Source organism: Chiloscyllium plagiosum, chromosome 4, assembly GCF_004010195.1.
Source record: "Chiloscyllium plagiosum isolate BGI_BamShark_2017 chromosome 4, ASM401019v2, whole genome shotgun sequence".
NCBI lineage: Eukaryota > Metazoa > Chordata > Chondrichthyes > Orectolobiformes > Hemiscylliidae > Chiloscyllium > Chiloscyllium plagiosum.
Genome location: NC_057713.1, coordinates 109,926,277 through 109,943,105, shown reverse-complemented (window position 1 = coordinate 109,943,105; position 16,829 = coordinate 109,926,277). Strand labels below are relative to the sequence as shown.

Sequence of the window (16,829 nt, the reverse complement as noted above, 5' to 3'; positions counted from 1 at the left end):
ACGATGAACCTTGTCAACTTGGAGCCTGATCTAATGAATCATCCTATCTCAGGTGGACACAACAGATATTATGGGAAGATTGTCTCAACAGCATACCAACCATCCTTTTGTTACCTCGGCTTTTACTTTGTATTAACTTCTATTTGAAATCTCCTTAAAAGTGATTTGACTGTGTATTCATCTTCTTTTTGAAACAATTCAGTAGCAATCCATAGCTTGTGAAGTTGTGGCTCATAGTAATGAGAGTTGTTTATTTAGCAGTGATGAGTTCTAAGTTTTTAAAATGCTACATATGATATTTTGCAGATTTTAAGCTTGTTTTCTGAAGGCAAGCAGAGCCCTAAACTATTTATCAGTAAGTGTTGATGTACCATCCCCTTGTTGCAGAAGTACAGTAGTTAATACCTCAGTATTTGTGTGAAAGAGGAGACATTTTGTCGTAGTAGTTATTTAATTACATGCTTCAAATTTTGCTCCAACAAATTGCTTTGTCCCATTATCTATAAGACCAGACAAAACTCAGATTTCTTTGTTTAAACATTTATTCAGAGATGTGCATGTCACAAAATGGTTAAATCTTTATAATGGAACAAAGGTTTTGTACTGTTTTACAGATAACCAGCTTTCAATTCACTATTTATACAAATTGTAATTCCCAATCAAAGGTGACACATTTACTCACCCATATCTCAATATCATTTTCATGACTATATTATCCAATCATATCCTAACATGTTCATATCATCTAGCTGCAAGTAGATATTCTAACTGTTGTAATTACCAGAAAACCTATACAGTCTATCTTCCTCATTCAATACCCCTCCACACCATAACACAATTGACATGAGCAGGCAGGTGTATGTGATGGCATCAGAAACTATTTTAAAGAATGTTCTTTGCATTTAAGAGACAACCCCACAGAAGATGGAACCTGACTTTCTTTCTGTTCAACACCAAATTTAAACCTCACTTTGCTGCCCAACTCATGCCGAATCTGAGGTTGCCAAATCCTCCCTGCCCAGTGCTCCTCCTTACTTACCTGTGTTAGGATCCATTGGGGCCTTCATGCAGTGACTCGGTGCCACTCTGGCAGCGCCGTTAACTGAGCACTGGCACTGCTACTGAGACTCCTGGCCAATCAGATTGATCACATTTCCAGTGGGTCAGACCTCTTGGACCTGAGGCACAGACATTGAACTTGGCAGTGGGCTGATTTGTTCAGAGTATGTCAGCTCGTACCCAAGTTTCATTCAGTGGGCGAGTGAGCTGTCAGCCAAACCCAATTCTGTCATGTACTCCCGTAACTTTTCAACCCACAAATTTAGAATAACTTCCCTGCATTTTAATCCTATGCCATACTTTGTGGCTAAGGAAGTTGGGACAACTTCTGCCAACCAGCCCGCTCGCTGGGGATGTGGTTAATTAAGTACAGTCTATTCTGATATAATGCAATAGTCCCGTTCTCATGCTATCTCGCATTATAAGAAAATCGCACAATAGCAGCACCATCTAAACTAATGGGGCCAGAATTGTGTTGTAGCAAATACAAGTAAGGAACATTCACGTTTACAAGTAACGGTCTAAATTCTTAAATCGCTTTAAAGCCAATTCACGTTGACAAACACGTTATAGCAGAACCGACTGTAATTCATTGAGGTTTCACATATCATTTCAACGCAGCCTCCAGGTTTAGCCCTGGTCAGACAGGTTTCTCAAACCTCGGGAGACTTGACCATTAAAAGGAGACAAGGATCATTTTGTCAGCAAACTAAGTGCAGTTATAGCACTGCTGGTGGATTAACAGAAGATCTCCTGTCAGTCCAAGCACAGTATTTCCTATCAGACTGAACCAACTGGTTTAAGCTTCACTTACCCAATCACTCACCATAACCCTTAATTCCTTTACTGTTCAAAATTCTGTCTATCTTTGCCTTAAAAAACATTCAACAAGGTAGCCTTAACTGCTTCACTGGGCAGGGAATTCAACAGATTCACAACCCTTTGGGACAAGAAGTCCCTCCTCAACTCACTCCTAAATCTGGTCCTCCTTATTTTGAGGCTATACCTCTCGTTCTAATTTCACCCACCAGTGAAAATAACATCCCTGCTTTTGTCTTTTTTAATTCCCTTCATAATTTTATATGTTTCTACAAGATACCCCTCATTCTTCTAAATTCCAATGAGTATAGTCCCAGTCTATTCAATCTCTCCTCATAAGACACCCCTCTTAGCTGCAGAATCAACCGAATGAACCTCCTCTGCACCCCTTCCAGTGCAAGTACGTCCTTTCTCAAGTAAGGAGACCAAAACTCGACACAGTACTCCAGGTGTGGCCTCACCAGCACCATATACAGCTGCAGCATAACCTCCTTATTTTTGAACTCCATCCCTCTCGCAATGAAAGACAATATTCAATTTGCTGCCTTCAGTATGCTGCACCTGCAAACTAACTTTTTGTGATTCATGCACAAGGATACCTAGGCATTTCTGCACACCAGCATGCAGTAATTTTTCAGCATTTAAATAGTAGTCTATTTTGCTGTTACTATCAAACTGGATGACATCACATTGACCAACATTGCAATCCATCTGCCAGACCCTTGCCCACTCACTTAACCTGTCAATCCCCCCTCTGCAAACTTCCAATGACCTCTGCACACTTTGCATCATCTGTTATCTTAGTGTCATCTGCAAACCTTAACACACTACACTTGGTCCACAACTCCAAATACAATTGCAGTCGCAACACTGATCCCTGAGGCATACCACTAGTCACTGATTGCCAACCAGAAAAATACCAATTTGTCCCCATGCTTTGTTTCTTGTTAGTTAAGCAATCCTCTAACCAGGCTAATACATTACCCGTAACACTATGCACCTTTATTTTATGCAGCAGCCTTTTGTGTGGCACCTTGTTGAATGCCTTCTGAAAATCTAAATGCACTACATCAAATGGTTCCTCATTATCCACCGTGCTCATAACGTCCTCAAAGAATTCCAGTAAATTATTTAAACATGACCTGCCTTTCATAAACCAATGCTGTATCTGCCGATGGGACCATTTACATGATCCCTAACAGCAATTTTAATTTATCTTTTCTCAATTGAATTCAAATTTCACCATCTGCTTATGTTGGATTCAAACCTATGTCCTCAAAGCATTAGCATGGAGTTCTGGATGACTGGTTTACATGTGCAATCTTCTAAGAATCTTCACAACATGTCTGCAAGCCACTTACATGATGCTTACGCACTTCAGTATTGCACTGGCAACTTTCATTTTAATGTTTCAGCAAGGGCTTGTGCACTCAGATGCACACACCCCGCCCTTGAACTGGACCGGACCAGGTTGCATCTCTAGGCTCTCTGCTTGCTGTTACAGCACTCAGTCACTCACTCTGAGACCACTTGTATTTTCACAGCATTCAGGCCTTGCCTTGCCTTGCCTTTTGCTCTTTGGCCCTTCAGTCAGGAATACTACACATATTACTGCTGCTTAACGTCAATACAAAGGCAGTTGTCATAGTTGTCACCAAGCCTCAGTCAAGACAAGGAGATAGCTTTTGCTCAGGCATCATGGCACAGTAAGTCAGAGGTAGCCTCTGACACCATGGTCAATCAGCCATTCCGACAGTCAGAGCCAGGATCCTCTCCACATAAAGGGTCAGGATCTGAATGTCAGACAGCCCACCACAATCTTGACTCTTTGTGCTCTACAGTGCTGTTTCCTCTTGCAGTTGATGGGGAGGAAGTCAGTAAGGAAGGGTGGGGAGGTGGAAGCTGCAAGTGAGGTGGGGGTATATGGTGCAAGAAACTAAAAAGTGAAAAGAGAGGCTGCAAAAGAGAGAGAGCAGTTTTAATCCTGAAAAACAAAGAGATGCTCAATGGGAAGCTAAGAATACTTGAATTTACTGAGGCAATGAATTCCACAAATAGATGTGAAGCCTTCAGTTTTAGGCTGCATGTATTCAGGAGCAACTACAGGAAGAAAGATGTAGTAGGTATTATTGTAATTGTGCGTGTTGCTTGTTCAATTTAAATTTGAGATACAGTAAAAAGGATAGTAACTGCCTGGATAAAATGACCCAGCTTTGTGTAAACGCCATGGAAAGTGAGGTCACCAGTTTATGAAATCAATGTTTCAATGATAGTGTTGTGTATAAGTAATTTTTCAAATAAAAATGTTTACTTATGGTGACATGTTAACTTATGTCAGTTGTCATGTGCCAATCTAATTTGAGCAGTGTTATGGCTTTAAATTTAATGGAGGGTTGATAATAGAAGGCATTCTTACGACATGACTGCATCACCGAAAAAAAGAGCTCATGAGAGTGAAAAAAAGGAGCACCTGAAAACCAAAAATTATTCTCACAAATTAAAAAGTATGTTCCAACAAAATCAGAAGGAAAGGTCTCAAAAATAAATTGTTTTATACCATGCTTTATACCTTTATACCATGCTTGCAAGCCTCTTTGAAGTGGAACTTTTTGACTTCCTGCTGTATTCTGGTTCTCGAGCCATGCAGAAAATTCTTGGAAATCCATCTTTCTTGTATTGTGCAAACCTGAACCAGTGAAGCTACCTTTGCTTGATGAATATTAGCATACTTGAAATAATGCCATAGAATCCTTTACACTCACCTAAAAGTGTAGACATGGCTGAATTTCTTATCTGAATGCCTGCACTAGTGTGTCAGCCTTAGTTTTTCTGCCTAAGACCTGAATGGGGCACAACTTCACAACCTTCTTACTTAGAGGTCAGAATGTTACCAAATGAACCAAAGCTGACAAACCACTGTTACAGTTCACTCAATAGGTCACTGGTTTGTAACATACATTCATGAAATTTATTCATGAAACTCAATCCGTATTTAATTATTTAAGTAGCCAGCAAATTAACTATTTATTGAAATCGGCCAGTGTTGTGAATAGTTGTTAAAACCAAGTCAGCATAACAATCTTATTTTTAAAATCTAGTCAGTAATGTATGAATTATTTAAGACGTTCAGAATTTTCTTTGCTCATCCAATTAGTTTAGAATGGTACTAAACATTTATATCCAATCAGTAAAACAATTATTTTAATAATCATTCTTTTCCCCGCTGTGAAGACATATATTTCATTTATCGCCACGTATTTACCATGTATGTGGGGCAAATGGTCCTAACCATAATACTCACTCTGTTTCATTTCCCTTCAGTGTCTTTTTTCCATCTATCTGTCTAATGTGATCTTGAATTATAGCATTGTTTCAGTATCAAATATTATTCCTGTATTGAAATTTCATAGCCTCTTTGAGAAGCTTCCCCTGTTGATGGTTCTAAATATTGTGCATTTGTTCTTTTATCAGGGAACCCTTCATCTTAATACTTCTCCTACTTGAAAAAGTCTGCTTCTACCCACCGTTTACCATTTTTTGTCATTTTAACTACATCAGTGATCTTAAATGCTCACTCTAATTATTTTAACTCTGCTCACATGGTGGAAACTAAGGTTGGTTTGTTGGGTACCCACCAGTCACCGTGACCTCCTTATTTGGGCATTACTAATTCGTGGCCTCTGGAAGAAAATGTCAGCAGGCAATATAGCCACAACTGAACCAATCCATCACAGACCCTTCAAAAGTGAAGAGTGGAAACTCCAAACAGTTCCTTTCCTCCTTGGTTTAAGGTGCTGAGGTAGATTGCAACACCCCTTCCTGCTAAGTATCAAAATACTTGATCATCACACACTTTGCCATCATGGAACTGCCCCAAGTACAATTAACAATACGTAGTGTCAGCCATCCTGTCTTTAAAGGAAAGAACTAATTTCTTGCATGCTGTGCTCCATCGATGTAATCACTTATGACATTGCAACTGCCAGTTGAACAAAGGTTAGAAATTGAAGCCAATGGATCTTGAATGATTAGCAGGGTGATTTCTTTTGTATTAAAAATGTCTTTGTTTCTGCTATGAACAAGAACATTTAAAGCTTTCTCCTTGACTCATTCAGAACAGCTACCCATTTCAGGGCCCTTCTTGTCCACTGCAGAATATGACAATCACTAATGAGACCTAGCTCATCTTCAGTCAGTTGAATCCAATTTCGGCACCTTCTATAAAATTGTAGATACCTGCAAATGCAATTTGAAGGGCTATGTCCACAAGGAAGAATCAGTATTATAACTCTAACAATGACAGACCAACATTACAATGACTGGAAAAACCTGCTGCAAGTTACACTGGGTGAAAGGTTGTCTCATCTCAGCCACAGTCGTCAACTTTGTCCTCAGATCAAAGTATTCAACTTATGAAACCCTCAACCATGGGCCACAAACAGGGCAGTTTTCTCAGTTTGCCTGCATTTAGTATTGTAGCTCTTAGCATCAAAAAGTAAAAAAAAGCATGTGCACCCTTCAGCACTATGAAGAATTAATCAATATCTCTGCTGAGAAAGATTGACCGTGATAGTGGTTACCCATTCCCAATCTATAGGAATACTAAGCTCTTCAGTTGAAAGTATTGAACCTGTCAGCAGGACAGCCACATCTAAGTAGCACGAAATAACACTCAGTTGCAAAAGATATCTTGGAAATCTAGCAGAGCCTAAATTATCAAAATGTTTTAACCCATTTTCCCCAGTTTTTAAATCCATCTGTCCATACTCAGTTTTGGAATATTGCAGTCCTGTTCGGCTGATGACAATAAAATCATTGGGATGACTTTGACATTGACCACCATGCCCGATTTTCCATTCCCAGTGGGATCAATTTTCCCCCACTGTTGGCATTCACTTAAATTAAAATAAATGATTGAAGAAATCAAGAGCTCTATGCATTGAACATACTGACTTTCACTCCTGCTTTTCCAATCTCCACACCTGTTGAATTTGCTCCAATTCAGAAAGAACAGACATTACACTTTGTAGTTAAAATGCCTATCATTGCTTCCCTCTTTTATGTAGTACCTGTCTTGGAAGGGAGAGAACAGAATGTTGGTGGTTGTATAGCACTGTGCTTGGGTGATGTAGCTGAATAGCTGGAGGTGAGAGTTAGGTATGAGACTCATATTACTAGGTATCTGAGGGTGAAAGAGAGTATCTGTATGTTAGATGTGAGTTCTGAGTGCCATGACTAGTTGGTGATGAAGGTGCAGTGCATTGAACAACATGAGAGTATGGTAGGTCTGGCAACATGTGTGGAGAGAAAGCAAAGTTTCCTTTTTGGGTCCAGTGACCCTTCTTGCGTTCTGAAGAAGGGTCACTGGACTGAAAGGAAACTCTGCTTTCACTCCACACATGCTGCCAGACCTGCCAAGTTTTTCCAGCAATTTCTGTTTATATTGCTGATTTCCGGCACCCACAGTTCTTTGTTTTTTTAATGAGAGCTTGGTGCTGTGTTGGGCAGGACATTTAATGTGAAGAAATTATGCATTCACTGCATTGACCAACTACATGATGTGATTAGATCTCTGGTAGCACTACTGCCCGGTTCTCATGTTCAGGCCATAGGAGTTTATCATCCTGGGTCTGTGCTCCCATTAAGGGTTACCTTCAGGTTCAACTGGATGGCACAGGACCATAGCATTATTTCACCTGTCCACCCAAAGCAGGAACCTTTCTGTCTGGAACCTTTTGTGTTTCCTCAAACATTCCCTACTGCAGTGATCATTTTTTCCCACTACCCTTTTTATGAGCAACCTGCCTTGAAGAAGCAAACAGATTGTCAATACCGTGCCTTACAACTGAAGCTGGAGGGCTACAGCATCACTATAGTCTCAATTCCATGAGTTGCAAAATAAAGATACTATCTCCAGGTACTTAGGTCACCATTTAAATACATTATCTTATTCAGATTTTACATGAAAAAGTCTGTCAACCAGGTTTCTGAATAAATGCAATTTTGGTTTTATAATCTGAACAAAACTTACTCAATAGACTTGCAATATTTGGTTAACGTAGTCAGCAGTATAGAAGTATAAATGCTCATTCCTCTAAATATCCCAAAATGTACACGCTCTTCAGGAAAAGGAAAAATAAGCATTCTCTGGAGATATTAACTTTCTGAAAGAAAAACCTTTACTAATGGGTTATGCTTGAAAGCAAAAGTGTTCTGGAATCTAGTGCTCTGATGTTCTGCCATATGTGGTCAACTTATTAATAATACAGTTGTCTCTGAAATCTCACTGACAGAAGTGAGAAGAAATCTCACTGACTCAGGAAATGCAGTCAATATTTCCTTCAAAATAACAAATAAGTCTCACTCTAAACTGATGTCGAGGGTTTTCTTTTCAGAAATGATAGAGATCAGCTTGTTCGTTGCACACTTTCCTCCAATCCAGTTTTGTTAAATAAAATCTCCAATGTCCACAGTGAACCTTAAATGATGAAACAAACCATGAAATAAACTTACATTCACAAAACTTGAAATAAATGCCTTTATCCACCATCTTTCAAAAACTTCAGTCCTTCATGCAACATAAGTATGAAGTGTCTTTGTAACATGTGAGAGGAAAATGATACTGTCAGTGCCATCTGCTGGCCACATTGAGAAAAGAAAAACTAGTTCTGAAAGCCTAGATACTTGCACAGAATTCATGCAGAAGCTAGAGACTAATTTTACTGACTGCAACCAATGAATCAGATCTAAGCTCTGCATTTCTGCCACATCCAGCCATGAATGATACTTGACAGTTAAACAACCAAACTGAGGTGGAAACTCCACAAATAATCCCATCCTCCATTATGGAGCCCTTCACATCAGTAGTGTTGCCTGGCTACCGTCCTCGACAACAGTTGTTGGCTCAGCACGAAGAGGAAAAGAGTCAAGTCTGTAACAACAAAGAATTGATGATATTGGTTAGTTAAAATAAACGTACGATTCACACTGCTTGGTTAAAAACAGGCATTCAATTCATAGAAGACTAAAATTTAGGCACAGACCCACTAGGTTTCTCAGGTGTTCCCTGAATAGTCACAGAGTATAAAGACTAATACCCCAGAATAGGAGTTCATTTTGGCTAAGTGTACCTCAAGTCCTCGATGTAGCTATCACACTTCCAACATCAGGTCCTGCACTTAGATGAAGGTTGATCTGCAGTGTTTTCATTGATTGCACTCCCGAAATCCTTCGCTTTTATCCCTTTTCCGTGTCTTCCTGAACTGTGGTGTTTTGCTCTTGTTGACTCTAGCTTCTCTGCCAGGCTTGGTTATAGGCTCTGGCCCAAGGGCACTGATAGCATTACCTCATTACTCTTCTACTAAATAAGAATTTATACCGTATGTCACTTCCTTTGCATTCCTCTGATTTGAGCCAATTCTTACCATGACAATCCAGTAGCTAGGGCTCAGATTACTTGTGTTCACAAGCTACTGTTTTTATGTGTGAGCAGCCCATGGCCAACTGTGGAAAAGGCGAAAGTGAGGACTGCAGATGCTGGAGATCAGAGTCAAGATTACACTGGTGCTGGAAAAGCACAGCAGGTCATGCAGCATCCAATAAAGGGCTCCTGCCTGGAATGTTGATTTTCCTGCTCCTCGGATGCTCCTGACCTGCTATGCTTTTCCAGTACCACTCTAATCTCAACTGTGGAAAAGACAAAGCTGAAGCACTTGCAATCATCTCTGGCCTCATTCTGAAAGATTCCAGTCTTCAGTCAATTGAATTCATTCCATTTGATATCAAAACATTTGAAGGCAAGAGACTCTGCAAGATAATAGGTCCACTGCTCCAGAATTAGTTATGCTCCCTAGCCCAGCCTTTCCGGTGCAGCTACAACACTGGCACCCGCCCAGCATTTGGGAAAACTGCCCGCAAAGATTCTTGTCCACAAAATAACAAGAGAAATCCAACATGACCAATACCACCATATCAGTCTACTCCTAATCATCAGCAAAGTGATGAAAGAGGACATCAACCGTGCTTTCAAGTGACATTTGCTCAGCCATAACCATCTCGCTCTAGTTGATTATTAATCTCCCTGGGCAGTTGGGATGGGCAAGAAATGCAGGCCTCACCAGTGATATCCACATCCTGTGAACAAATACAAATAAATTTGACAATCAGTTGGCATTCACTATGGCCATTTAACTAAGGAATCCATTATAACTTTGGTCTAAGTACAGACAAAAGAGTGAACTCTGGATGTGTCGTGTGACTGACTGCCCTTTTCATCAAGACAGTTTGTGATTGAATGGCATTAAAGAGCCATTGGAAATCAAGGGGAAAGTTGTCAGCCTTTGGACTCACACCTGAAACAAAGGAAAATGGTTGTGCTTTTGGAAATCCCTGCAGGTGGTGGATTTCACTGCAAGAGTTCCTCAGGGTAATGTCCGAGCACCAAACATCTTCAGTTGTTTCATGAAAGAAACAACTTTTTATCATAAAGTCAAAAGTGGGGATGTTTGTTACTGATTGCACAATGTTCAGCACTATTCACAACTCCTCAGATATTAAAGCAATCCATGTCCATGTGGTACAAGACTTGGATAACATCCAGCCTTAAGCTGATACTCCCATACAAAGGCAGTCTACGTCCAAATGAAGCAAGACCTGGACAACATTCAGGTTTGGGCTGACAGGTGGCAAGTAACATTCCAGTTTCAACAAGTGAGAAGCACCTTCACTTGACAATCAAAGGCATTACCATCACTGAATTCCACACTGTCAACATTCTGGGGATACCATGACTGGAACCTGAACTAGACCAGCCATGAAAATACAGTGGCTATACAAGCAGGTTAGAGTCTAGAAAATCTACAACAAGTAATTCACCTCCAACCTTCACAAAGTCTTTCCATAAGAATCAAGTCAGGAGTGTGACGGAATATGTTCTATTTGCCTGGATCATCACATCTCTAACAGAATTCAAGAGACTTGACACTATCCAAGACAAAAGAGGTTGACTGGCACCCATCCATCATCTTCAACATTCGTTCCCTCCACCACCAGTGACAACATTGTGTACCACCTAAAGGTGTACTGCAACAACTCTCCATGACTCCAATTTATCAATAATAAAGTGGTATATTAGTCATGTGCCCAGTATGCATTTCCTGTAAATGGCAGGCTTACCTCATTGAAATAAGCTCATTACATTTTGTTGATAGCACCTCTGCATAAGCTCATCATAGATAGCTTTACAGAAAATGCATTCACATGTATTTTAATGGAACCCTATAGCAAGAGATTCCAAACAAAATCATGTTTTTTTTAATTCTGCTTTTAAGTAAGGTTCCCCTTCAAGTGGGTTAAGAGAAATGTTTCTAAATAGTAAGCCAATCAATCGGTACAACAATTGTCCGGGTGCTCCGATTTCTTCCCACAGTCCAAAGATGAGCAGATTAGGTGAATTTGCTGTGCTAAATTGCCCATAGTGTTCAGGAATGTATAGGTTAGGTGAGTTAGGAGGAATGGGTCTGGGTGGGTTACTCTTTGGAGTGTCAGTGTGGACTTGTTGGGCTAAAGGGCCTGTTTCCACGCGGTAGGGATTCTATTCTAATTTTAATCTTGTTCAAGCTAGATAGAGCTTACATCGCTTGTTTCCCCCATATCTTATTCTATTACTTTTACTGTTGTGGGATTATAATATTAATTTAATGAATATGTTTGATTATGATTAGTATTAAATATGATGTCTTGAAAATTGAATGTAATATCAAGATTCTTGCAACCTCACATAATTACACATCACACAGCATGTCCAAATTAAATATCTGCAATTAATTTTTGTTTTAAAAAAAATCTCAAAAAAAATTAATTATATCTGTTAAATGTACATTTCAAAGGTAACTGGACTGGGTCTGCAGACTGAACAAATTTCAGTTGCCAAGGTCAATATGTCTCTCCTCATCAAATAAAAACCAAAAGAGCTGCCAATGCTGTAAATCAGAAACAAAAACAGAAATTGCTGGAAATGATCAGCAGGTCTGGCAGCATCTGTGGAGAGAAATCAGATTTAACATTTTGGGTCAAGTGACCTTTCCTCAGAATGAATCAGTTCTGAGGAAGGGTCACTCGACCAGGGTTAACTCTGATTTCACTGCACAGATGTTGCCAGACCTGCTGGACTTTTCCAGCAATTTCAGTTCATGTACCTCCTCACTGTTGTGGAGTGGACATGCTTTTATGTTTCTGTGAATGGCTGAAATGCCAGCATTACACAGGGCAGATAGAAAATGACCAGACTGTCCCTAAAATCAAAGGCTGGGATCCTCAGTAATCAATCCATTGGACGGATAGTTTGCAAAATAAAAATAAATCCTGAGACCGCTGGAATGGCCTGGGCACTGTCAATTCCTACCAGAAGCTAGTTCATGTATAAAGTATTCTCAGAACTTGAGCCTCAACAATTGGACACTGAGAAAGGTTTGGAAATTCCATTAAAATTTATGGACAAAATTTATAACAAAGATGACTTATTAAATACATATGAGGAAAGGTCATACTTTGATATATTTATAAGGCAAGATGGATATTCTGTGGAAGCATATATATTGGAATTTAACTGACTAATGCAGGATTGCAAAAGTTCCATTTGGAGATTCCTAGTTCAGTGCTTGCCTTTAAATTGTTGAAGCGTGCTAAGGTTTTGGACTCAGAGTAGTAAGTGGACTTCAATTTGCAGAAAGAAACATAGTTTTGGTACAGATGTCTGAAGCCATAAAAAAAAAGACTTTCCTGAGAAAGCATTCATTCCCTGAAGCCTTTATGGCTCAAGGGACATGCAGCAGTAACTCAAAGAATGGAGGATTCATTAGTGGTGGCAATGTGAGATGGCCAAAATATATGCTAGAAGCAACAGTGCGAAAGCAGAATCATAACTAAAAAAGAATGGCAATAGAGCTACATCTGACAATTATAACAGATGGCAGGAATTGGGGAACTATAACAATTGAATGAATGAGCTTCGAATAACTGGCGTATGGTCAACATATTTTTTTAAAACAAGCCAAAATACCATTATGCAATGAATTATCCCGAATGTAACAACAAAGTTTCTGAAATTCCACATGATTGTCATTCTGATAAGGCAGACAGAATCGTACTACTCGTAAATGCTTTATTTGCGGCCACATTTAAATGATTTGTGTTGGACCGTGGATGTAGGTCCTGAGTATGTGGAGTGTATTTGTTAAACTGTTGCTGAGATTCTCCAAATAATAAGCTTTGAAGTAAGTTTAAGGTTCTACCTGTTTCAGGTTTGGCCATGGCAATGTGCTGAAACCAGTAACAAGACTGGTGCTTTACTGTATATTGGCTGCATAACTACTACATCAACACATACATAATATCAAATGAAATATCCTCATTACTGAGCCGTCCATCTATGAAAAAGGCTCAAATGAAACTGGAATAGAACATGATGGTTTTTTTTGGAAACTCAGTGGATTTACAGTTTGCACAATCTGAACTCCATTGTTCAACTAACACTTCAACTAATAAGCAAATATAATTGCATCAGGAAATAAGACTTTAAAGAGAAAAAAAGACTAATTATTTTAAACTGCATCAACCTTCGGGCAAAAGCCCTTCATCAGGAATACAGGCAGAGTGCCTGCAGGGTGGAGAGATAAATGAGGGGAGGGTGGGAGTGGATAGGCAGGTAGGACAAGTCATGGAGACAGTGCTGAGCTGGAAGTTTGGAGCTGGGGTGCCCTTGGATTGAAGTGTTCCGAGGCGGAAGATGAGGTGTTCTTCCTCGAAGGGGTCGGGTGGTGAGGGAGCGGCGGTGAAGGAGGCCCAGACCTCCATGTCCACGGCTGAGTGGGAGGGAGAGTTGAAATGTTGGGCCACAAGGCAGTGTGGTTGATTGGTGCGGGTGTCCCAGAGATGCTGTGCGAGGAGGCGTCCAGGCTCCCCAATGTAGAGGAGACAGCATCGGGAGCAACGGATACAATAAATGATATTGGTGGATGTGCAGGTAAAACTTTGATGGATGTGGAAGGCTCCTTTGGGGGAGGGCTTGGAGGCCCTGGTCATGGCGGATGGAGGCGTAGAGGGATTGGATATCCATGGTGAAGATGAGGCGTTGGGGGCCAGAGAAACGGAAGTCTTGGAGGAGGTCATGTATGGTGTTTCGAACGTATGTGGGGAGTTCCTGGACTACAGGGGATAGGACAATGTCGAGGTAGGTAGAGATGAGTTCAGTGGGGCAGGGGCATGCTGAGACAATGGGTCGGCCAAGGTGGTCAGGCTTGTGGATCTTGGGAAGGAGGTAGAACCGGGCAGTGTGGGGTTCCTGGACTATGAGGTTGGAAGCTGTGGGTGGGAGATCTCCTGAGGTGGTGACGTTCTAATGGTCTGGGAGATGATGGTTTGGTGATGGGGGTGGGGTCATGGTCGAGAGGGCGTTAGGAGGAGGTGTCTTCGAGTTGGCATTTGGTTTCAGCGGTGTAGAGGTCAGTGCGCCAGACTACCACTGCACCCCCTTTATCCACTGGCTTGATGGTGAGGTCGGGATTGGAGTAGAGGGAGTGGAGGGCTGCACGTTGTGAGGGTTAGAGGTTGGAGTGGGGGAGGTGGGTAGACAGGTTGCGGCGGTTAATGTCCGGCGGCAGTTGGAAATGAAGAGGTTGAGGGCGGGTAATACGCCAGCACGGGGTGTCCAGGAAGATGGAGTGTGTTGGAGGCAGGCGAAGGGGTCCTCGGAAGGTGGGCATGAGTCCTGATTATAAAAGTAAGCTCGGAGGTGGAGTCGGCGAAGAAGTGTTCGACATCACGGCATGTATTAAATTCATTGATGCGTGGGCGGAGGGGGATGAAAGTGAGTCCTTTGCTGAGGACTGATCTTTCACCCTCAGTGAGGGGGAGGTCTGGAGGGACGGTGTGGGTGTGGAGCTGGGAGTGGGGATAGAGTCTGTAACTGGAGTGGGTGTGGTGGGTGTGGGGATGGAGTCATGAGCTGGGGTGGTGTTCCCCTCAGGGTTCTGGGGGGCTGAGCGTGTGACATCAGCGATGATGTGAGGGCCGGGAGTGATGTCACATGTGGTGAATGAGGAATTGTGAGGGGCGGAAGTGGCTGTAGAAGCGGCCATGATGGGGGCAGAAATGATGTCATCCATCACTGTGGGGATGGTAGCTGTACCAGCTGCATGACTAATAGTATCTGAGCAGTTCCAGAGGCTGGGGGAATCTTCTGGAGGTGGGTGGATAAAAGTTTGTTGTACTTACAGTTTTTGATGTTTGAGACGGTGTTGAAATACTGTTTGTTGAGAGTATGAATTGTCCTGAGAATATAGTAAAGGAGGGGTCCTTTGCAATTCTGAGAGAGTGTGGCCCTCAGCTGAGGCAGGGCTGACTGTGGAGAGGTTAGGTGCCGGCACATTGCTGTGAGTGTGGAGCGGAGGATCTTGAAGGAGAACCGTTGTTGATGTTTTTGAATCTGTAGTCTGTACTGTTTGTCCTGTTCGGGTCCGAACTCTGCTGGTTTAAAGGTGGTCCGGAGTCCGTGTGGGATGAGTTGGTTACGGAGGGAGGTACTGAGGAAGCAAATGTGGCTGTGATAGCGAGTCTGTTTCAGGACATGGTTGAAGAGCTTCAGGGCAGAGGAAATGACCTGGGAGTTGCAGTGGGAGAGGGACTCCCTGAGATTCTTGTAGAGAGAGGAGGAAATCTTCTTCAAGGTAGGCATCCTTGCAAGAGGATTCGCAGTAGGGTTAAAATCAACTAGGTAAGAATAAGTCTGCAGATGCTGGAAACCAGATTCTAGACTAGAGTGGTGCTGGAAAAGCACAGCAGTTCAGGCAGCATCCAAAGAGCAGGAAAATCAATGTTTTGGGCAAAAGCCCTTCATCGGGAATATAGGCAGAGTGCCTGCAGACTGGAGAGATAAATGAGAGGAGGGTGGGGTGGGGTGAAAGTAGCATAGAATACAATAGGTGAATGGGGGTGGGAATGGAGGTGATAGGTCAGGGAGGAGGGTGGGGGAGGGTAGCAAAGAGTACAATGGGTGAATGGGGGTGGGAATAAGACCATAAGACCATAAGACATAGGAGTGGAAGTAAGGCCATTCGGCCCATCGAGTCCACTCCGCCATTCAATCATGGCTGATGCGCATTTCAGCTCCACTTACCAGCGTTCCCCCCGTAGCCCTTAATTCCTCTAGATGTGCTACCCCGGTAACACATTCATTGAACATCATCAGAGACCCTTCCCACCCTGGTAACACTCTCATCTAACATAATCAGAGACCCCTCCCACCCCGGTAACAATCTCTTCCAACACCATCAGAGACCCCTCTCGCCCCGGTAACACTCGCTTCCAACACCATCAGAGGCCTCTCCTATCCAGGTAACACTCTCATTGAACATCATCGGAGACCCTTCCCACCCCGGTAACACTCTCTTCCAACACCATCAGAGACTCCTCCTACCCAGGTAACACTCTCATCTAACATCATCAGAGACCCCTCCCAACTTGGTAACACTCTCTTCATTATCATCAGAGACTCCTCCTACCCCGGTTACACTCTCATCTAACATCATCAGAGACCCCTCCCAACTTGGTAACACTCTCTTCATTATCATCAGAGACTCCTCCTACCCCGGTTACACTCTCATCTAACATCATCAGAGACCCCTCCCAACTTGGTAACACTCTCTTCATTATCATCAGAGACTCCTCCTACCCCGGTTACACTCTCATCTAACATCATCAGAGACCCCTCCCAACTTGGTAACACTCTCTTCATTATCATCAGAGACTCCTCCTACCCCGGTTACACTCTCATCTAACATCATCAGAGACCCCTCCCACCCCGGTAACACTCTCTTCATCATCATCAGAGACCCCTCTCACCCCGGTAACAATCACTTCCAACACCATCAGAGACCCCTCACACCCCAGTAACA

The 16,829-nt window shown here is 42.1% G+C and overlaps 1 protein-coding gene across 5 annotated transcripts in view; it reads left to right on the top strand.

Annotated features, from left to right (window-relative positions):
* The window catches only part of pou6f2 (POU class 6 homeobox 2), a 581,389-nt gene that overhangs the window by 471,328 nt on the left and 93,232 nt on the right, over positions 1-16,829 (top strand). The window lies entirely within an intron of this gene.